This window comes from Boleophthalmus pectinirostris, unplaced genomic scaffold (assembly GCF_026225935.1).
Source record: "Boleophthalmus pectinirostris isolate CB_2022bp ecotype Guang Dong unplaced genomic scaffold, ASM2622593v1 HiC_scaffold_8, whole genome shotgun sequence".
Taxonomy (NCBI): domain Eukaryota; kingdom Metazoa; phylum Chordata; class Actinopteri; order Gobiiformes; family Gobiidae; genus Boleophthalmus; species Boleophthalmus pectinirostris.
Genome location: NW_026571515.1, coordinates 1499132 through 1507901, shown reverse-complemented (window position 1 = coordinate 1507901; position 8770 = coordinate 1499132).

Sequence of the window (8770 nt, the reverse complement as noted above, 5' to 3'; positions counted from 1 at the left end):
AGCAGGAGTCTGGTCCCTGAGCTCGTCACAGTGCAGTTGGTTCATGAGGCTCTAACACGTCACAGATGAACTTTGGTGCTCAGCCACAGAGACACTTGTGCACAAACAGAGTCACTTCAAAGTCTCTGAGCCGCAGACCTGAGGCCCACAGACCTGAGGCCCACAGACCTGAGGCCCACAGACCTGAGCACAGGTGCTTGGACTTCCTGGTTCTGGTCAGGACCTGAGTTGCAGGGTTCAGGATGGACTGAAGCGTCTCACAGTGACCTGATGTTACAAGAGTCTAACCCACAGTGAACATGGACACGTCTCTCCAGGTCTGGTGGTTTAAGACAGGTGCAGGAGAGGGACAGGTGCAGGTGAGTGGCAGGTGCAGGTCAGAGCCACATTCACCCCCCCTCCTCCTCTTCCTCCTCCTCTTCCTCTTCTCTGGTGCGTACAGAAAACCTGAGTACTGAGAAAGGCCTGCGGGCGCGTTTGTTCGGACTGTGCCCGTGCCCGCTCACCCGCGTCGGCCCCGCCCACTCGCTCGGCTCTATTCTGGGCGCTGCGGTCAATCATTATCACGGCGCGGAAATAAGTCGACTGGAACTGGAACAAGGGCAAAGAAAACACAAACCCCCACGAGCCCGAGCTCAGGCACCGGGTTCAGTTTCATTCACAAACGTTTCTGTTTCTATTTTAGTCCGTCTCAAGAGCTCACAGATGTTTCACTGTTTCACTTTGTGACATCATGAGGTGGTAAACTCGACGTGCTCCTCTGTGTTTTTAAAGTCGTCTCCTTCACCAGGCTCATTATTTTACAGACGTTTTCACTGCACAGACTCCAAACCCTGGAGGACGCAGGAGTGAGATATTTTCACTGTGAACCTGAACCTGAGTCTGTGTGAAACGTCAAACACGGCGTTTGGATCCAGTCAAATGAAACTCATCGAGGCTAGAAGTTAATTTAAGGACAAAATAGCAAAATAAAAACCCCAGAAACTCCACCAGAAAAGTCACATAATGCATCTTTAAGTCACAGAACATGAAGAAAGTCGTGAAGAATGCGTCTCTAAACATGAACGTTGTTGAATTTCAACACTTATTGAGTTGTATTTGGAACAACACAACTTGTGTTAATTGTGACACATAAGTTGTGTCAATAAAGTGACACAAATACATGTATTAATATGTGACTCTGAACAGTTGTGTGTTAAATGTTCTTTACACATCAGTGTGTTGCTCATATTTCCAGTTACACAACACGAGTCTGTGTGTTTCCACAAACTTCATCAAAATGAAAAAAGATAAAGATACAAGTTGAAAAATTGTGTTTATTTTGGAAAGTTTATTTTTCTGTTTATGCAGCAAATCAGCAAATCAAATATTTAACAAAAATATTTAACATTACCTTAAAAAAAATCATAAAAATACAATACATGAACATTAAAACATGTGTAACCGTCCTGGACTCGTGTGTTTCACTCTGGTCCCTCTGGTCACTCTGGTCACTCAGGTCATAGATTCAGGTCACTGTGTTTGTTTGGACGTCATCACAGATTAACTGGAGTTTCTTTGATCAGTGATGAAGATGAGTCCAGTGTGTCCAGAGAAACTCCGCCCACAACGTGACGCCACACTGCCCTCGTGCCCTTGAGCAAGACACTCCTCCTGCCTCACTCAGGACGTGTGTGTGTGTCAAGACGTGTGTGTGTGTGTGTGTGTGTGTGAGTGTGAATGTGCTCTCCTCTACACAGATCTGACCTGTAAGTGGAGTCGTCTGTTTGTCTCCATAGAGATGTTTAATGCCACACTGTGGAACATTCACCAGGCCTTGTCCAGCTCCAGGGCCACAGCCGGGCCTTTGGTCCACTGATCGGCTCCTTTAAGATCATTTGGAAAAACAAAATAAACATATTTTATATTTGATTTGATTTTAGAGGAGTTTTTTAAATGACATTTTTTGTTCAGCAGCTTCACTTTTTCTTTGCTGAGTCACAACAAAAACTGTTCAGTCTGAGCAGCGTCACAACCGTGAGATTTACTGTTTTTTTTTTTGTTTTTTTTTAAGAAATACAGTTAATATTCTGCAGAACTGAGTTAAACATTTTGGCCTCCAGAATATTTTCTGTTTTTCATGTGCCCCCCCCAGACAAACCGATATAATGTCCACGAGTCAAACACGTAGAGACAGAATCAGAGAAAATACACTCATACAAACACACACAAACACACACAAACACACACACACACAAACACACACAAACAAACACACACACAAACACACACACACAACACACACACACACACACACACACACACACACAACACACACAACACACACACACACACACACAGACACAACACACACACAAACACACACAAACACACACACACACACACATACAAACACACACAAACACAAATACACACAAACACACAACAACACAAACACACACAAACTCACACAAACTCACACAAACACAAACACACACAAGTTGAACACTGTGTGTTACGGCTCTTTGAAAGGTTTAACACAAAAACAGTCCATGTTTTAAACAGTTTTCTCTGCAGATCAAACGAGAGGACTCTGGTCTCTGCTCTGGTCTGCTGCAGGTTCTGGTCTCTGGTCTGCTGCAGGTTCTGGTCTTTGGTCTGCTGCAGGTTCTGGTCTCTGGTCTGCTGCAGGTTCTGGTCTCTGCTCTGTTTGCTGCAGGTTCTGGTCTGGTCTGCTGCAGGTTCTGGTCTCTGGTCTGCTGCAGGTTCTGGTCTGGTCTGCTGCAGGTTCTGGTCTCTGGTCTGGTCTGCTGCAGGTTCTGGTCTGGTTCTGGTCTGCTGGTCTGCTGCAGTTCTGGTCTCTGGTCTTGCTGCAGGTTCTGGTCTCTGGGTCTCTGCTGCTGCAGGTTCTGGTCTCTGGTCTCTGCAGGTTCTGCTCTGTCTGCTGCAGGTTCTGGTCTCTGCTGCTGCAGGTTCTGGTCTCTGCTGGTCTGGTCTCTGCTGCTGCAGGTTCTGGTCTCTTTGCTGCAGGTTCTGGTCTGGTCTGCTGCAGGTTCTGGTCTCTGCTCACATTAGATGCAGAAGTTTCTGAAACAGTCTCTCCTCAGGGCTGCGTTTTGTTTCCCTTCTTTTTTATTTTGTGCTCAGCTTCATATGACGGCGCCAATAAAACCAGAGTCTCTGATGATTCTTCTGTCTTCGCTGGAGGATTCAGACTCTTCAGACTTTTGTGGAATGGTGCGATAAAAACACGAGCATCCTGAGCTTCATTCACAAAGAACATGACCCCACTCAAGTTTGGCTTTGTTCTTTTAACCATTTTATGCTCATTTATCAGCCACATGAGAAAAACAAGAACGTCTGTGTCACATTATTAAAGAACATTACATAACAAATGAAAGTGTGCTCCAGAATCTAAAGTCCAACAGAAGGAAACACTCCTCCCACACTTCTCCTTCCTGTCCTCCAGGCGGCGCTGTAATGTCCCTCCAGCCAAAACAAATGGTTATTTGTTTTCCTTTCTGCTCGATTAAGCAGCTAAACACCGAGGTGACCCATTTTTTATGGTTGTAGATCTGATCTCGCTCTCGCTTTTTAATCACTTGTTCATTGACCTTTGTCTCGTCCCCAGGGGTAAAGACACTTTCTGAAGCTGAAGCAGGACGTGAACTCCAGCTCTGGTCTCTGGTCTGGTCTGGTCTGGTCTCTGGTCTGGTCTCTGGTCTGGTCTGGTCTCTGGTCTGGTCTCTCTGGTCTCTGGTCTGGTCTGGTCTCTGGTCTCTCTGGTCTGGTCTCAGGTCTGGTCTAGTCTCTGGTCTGGTCTCTGGTCTGTCTCTGGTCTGGTCTGGTCTGTGGTCTGGTCTGGTCTGGTCTCTGGTCTGGTCATTGGTCTGGTCTGGTCTGGTCTCTGGTCTGGTCTCTGGTCTGGTCTGGTCTGGTCTCTGGTCTCTGGTCTAGTCTCTGGTCTAGTCTCTGGTCTAGTCTCTGGTCTGGTTTGGTCTCTGGTCTGGTCTCTGGTCTCAGGTCTAGTCCCTGGTCTAGTCTCCCTGGTCTCTGGGTCTCTGTCTGGTCTGGTTTCAGGTGGGGGGGGGGGGCTGTCAGTTCGATCAGATTCTTATAATAAAAGAGCTGTCAGAGGCTCTAATCACTGTAGACGCCACTTAAGTCCATCCAAGAGTGTGAACGTCACACACACACACACGTCTCACACACTCACACACACGTCTCACACACACGTCTCACACACACGTCTCACACACTCACACACACGTCTCACACACGACGCACACACACGTCTCACACACACGAACACACACACGTCTCACACACACACACACGAGCACACACACACACACACACACACACACACACACGTCTCACACACACACACACACACACACGTCTCTACAACACACACACACGTACACACATGTGTTGAAGTGTCCCTCTGCTGTTTGTGGAGCAGATTTGATGTGAGTTTGTCTCAGATGAAGTTTTACTCTGACCACTGTAACGTACATGTATTTATATAAATATATATATTTATACATATATTTATAGAGGTACACATGTATATACATGTACTTATATAAATATACACATTTATTATACATTTGTACATGTTTATACACGTTCAGGTCACACAGGTGCAGCTGAGGTGAAGTGTCTCTGTGGTTTGACTTTTCTCATGGAGGGTGAGTCTGGATCAGGTCTGGATCAGGTCTGGATCAGGTCTGGATCAGGTCTGGGTTTTGTTCAGCTCCGGGGTCACGTCAGGTTCTTTGGTCGACTCTGATCGTCCCGTTTAATCTCATTTAGAATTACAAAATAAACATATTTTATCATTTGACTTCATGCCTGGACTAAAGCTGCGTTACTTTCATTTTAGACGTGTTTTTTAATGACAGTTTTTGTTTGGCAGCTTCACTTTTTCATTTAGTCAGAACATAATCTCAGACTTTAATAAGGTGAATGTCTCTGTGCCCCTCGTTCTAGTGTTACACTACTAGGTCTAGTCTAAGATTAGTCCTGGTTTAGTCCTGGTTTAGTCCTGGTTTAGACCTGGTTCAGTCCTGGTTCAGTCCTGGTTTCTCTGTTGTCTCTGTGCCCCTCGTCCTCTGCACCAAACACTTTCCCTGTTTCCCTGACAGAATAAAAAGGAAACACCTCATGTCTGTGACCTGAGCCCCCCAGGTCCCCCAGGTCCCTCAGGTCCCTCAGGCCCCCAGGTCCCACAGGTCCCCCAGGTCCTGCACTCCATCATGAGAGCCCTCCACCCCCACCTCCACCTGACCCGCACCTCCAGCTCCACACCGAGGGATAATTGCTCACTTAACCCCGCCCCCTCACTTAACCCCGCCCCCTCACAGGTCCTTTACCCTCCTCTCAGCTCAGACGCTTCTGTCGGTCACACACACACCAAATAAAGTCAAAAGTCCTGGAATTCAAGATGTGTTTCCTTTGTCCACAATGATTTTTCTTTTTTTTTTTGACATCGTGCACTAAAAATATTTGTAACAATAAAGAAAATGTATAAAAGAAGGATAAACGTAAAGTCTTGATCAACACTCGGACGTCGTGAGTTGAAGAGGAATCTATTTGTGTCTCTGCGTCTTTGGCCTGTGATGTAAAGTAAAAGTGGGGGGAGGTGGTGGGTGGTGGGTGGGGGGCGGGGGGTGAGTGAGGGTGGGTGGGGGGTGAGGAGGGTGAGGTTATGCGGGGGGGGCTCATTAGCCAGAGGAGCACCCGTCACGCGTCGTTAACCGCTGTGACGTGGCGGCAGGCAGGTGCTATAAAGGCTGCACCTGTCTGCTCCGACCGCTCACTCGGCTCCGCACGCTCCTGCCGCGTTCACCTGCCACGTTCACCCGCCACTTTCACCTGCCACGTTCACCTGCCGTCATGGACCTGCTCCTGGCCGTGTGCTCCCTGTCGGCGCTGCTCCTGCTCCAGCCCGCCTCCTCCAGACCCACAGAAGTCCAGGTGAGGAACGTTTTCTAGCAATTTAAAACATACAATTTCAGATGATTTAATTTAAACTGTTCATTTTAATTAGGATCTGAAATATTTGTGTTAAATAATCGTCATTTTTTTATTTCATTATTTTAAATCAATTCTTTTGGAAGTGAATCAACTTAAACTATGTGTTTAAAAGGTGCACTTCACGGTTTAAAGCTGCACTGTGTCACTTTTTGGCTGGGGGTCCGTCACCTGCTTGTTTCTACGGAGACGTCATCTGCCTGGAATGTTCCACAGTGTGACTTTAAACAGCTCTACGTTACATTTATTCAATTCCAGGTGGTTTTAGAGCTAAGAAATACCCAGAAAATCTGTAAGGTCACCATGAAGATAGAAAGGTTTAATGCCGCACTGTGGAACTTTCCAGATGAAACGATGACATCTCCATGGAGAAAAGTGTTCACCAGAAAAGTTACACAGTGAAGCTTTAGCATTATACTCATTAATAGCAGAAAAACACTAACAAACAAACAAAAAAAAAAGTCACTTTTTTTAGCAACTTATTGGGCTCCCTGAACTAATTAATGTGTTTTAATTCTAAATAAAGTATGTTTTAACAATAAAAAAAAAAGTCTCCAGACGCCTCCCTGTCAAAGTATTTAATGTGAAAAGGTGAACATTTTTTGGAGTGAAACACACGGCAAAAACTGGAGAGTTAAAATTTCAGGGTGAAATATTTCAGAGTTGTTTTTAACACAAAAAGTGTTATTTTAATTCTTTGAAAGTTAAATGGGGGTTTGACTTTTTTTTTTTTTTGGCTCCAGCCACCTCTTCAAACTCCCACCAGAGTAGAACCAGTTTGAACCAGTTTTGTTCATAATTTCATTTTAAATTAACTCAAATAAAGTGTAAAAATAAAACACCTCTGTGTGTTGTTGAGTTAAATCAGGATAACTCTACAAAGTGTTATCTGTTTACTCTCTAAACGTTCATTTAACTCTGGATTTGGGTTAAACAGGAACTTTGGTCCAGTTTTACTTCATGAACATTTACACAAATGTTAAATTAACTCTAGAACAGAGTGACTCAGATAAACACTGAGAAAATGTTCAAAATTATTCTGTCAGAGTCAATTTTAACACTTCACTTTTTGCTGTGCAGGGACAAGTGACAGGTGACAGGTGACAGGTGCGTGTCGCCTGGTCACACGGACTCACCTGTTTTAGGCAAACTTAGCCTGAATCAATCTGGAAACGAGTCTCCACCCATCAAGTTGAGTGACAGGTGGATGTGCCAATCAGAGCTCAGGTTAAACACAGGGCTGTTCACAGAAAATGTGGGGGCCCGGGACAAAAAGCGTCACATGGCCCCCAAGACAAAATTATCTGTACAACACAGTTCATACGCAAAATAATTCTGTATAATTCCAATAAGTGTTTTAAAAGAATAAGAAATACACGAAAATAAAAAAACAAACAAACAAAACATAAATAATCATAAAATTAAAAAGAGAGAGACCTTAAATGAGAGAGACAAGTGCAGAATTCAGTCATAATATTAGGTGACCCAGTGTAAATTATAATTACAAAAAACAGCAACAACCACAATAATAATCACTTTATCCATACATGTTTTATGTCCATATATACAGTTTTACCTATAATTTCTTTGTCCCTTTTTTTATTCTTTTGATCATGCATCATTCTTCTGTCTTTCTTTTTTTTAACTTATCATTTTCATTTATCACATTTAATATTATTGGTTTCATTTTCATTATTTAAAATTGCTATATTGTTTTTTGTTATTATACTCATTTAGCAGTTTTATGTTATTAATTAAAAATTTTATTATTTTTAATTACTTTATACTACAGGTTTTAATTTCAATTCCTGAACATAATTTTAAGGTGTAAATAAAAATATTATAAATAAATGTACATTAATAATAATAATTAATAATACATATATATATATTTTTTTTATGTACAAACAAGCATATTTTAGTTTTTTAATCCCCAAAATATATTGATGTATTCATATTATACAACATATACTCTTACTTTTTTTTTTTTTCTTACCCACACCAAACATGAACCTAATTTTTAAGGTATGGGCAAAATAAGATACAATAATTTAGAAAATAGAGCAACATAAAAGGTATTTCCAGCTAAAAATTATTAAAAAATGTGATAAGAGAAGTCACGATTTTAGAAGCAACACTCAAAAGATTCAACCAAAAATCAGCTTTTATATTTTTCCAGTTCAGTTTTGTTCAAGTTTGATTTAATAAAATGAGTCGTTTAATAAAAGTGAATGAAATTAACTTTAAAATATTTAAAAAAAATAATCCTGCACGTGTCCTGAGAGTGAAAGAAATGTCCTGTGTCCTGTCAGAGTCTGAAGGAGCTTCTGCAGGAGGAGCTGGAGCCCGTGGAGATGTTCGGGGCCGACACAGACTCGGTCAAAGCCGTGTTCGGGGCCCCTGAGGTGGGCCCCTGGGACGAGAACGAGGACGACGCCAACTCGGCGCTGTCCGCTAAAGAGAACGCTCTGGCCCGGCTGCTCCAGGACCTGATCCGGCTCTCCAAACGCTCGGGGAGCCGCTACAAAAAGGGCGGCCTGAGGAGCTGCTTCGGGGTCCGTCTGGAGAGGATCGGGTCCTTCAGCGGTCTGGGCTGCTGAGGGCCACACGGGGCTCCTGAGGGCCACAGAGAGAGGTACTGCCCCAGAATTTACACATATACACACGTCTAGTCTAGTTTGGACACTTTTTTATGGATTTTTCTCATTTATTTCACACTGGAAATTCACTGAAGCATCAAAACTCTGACACA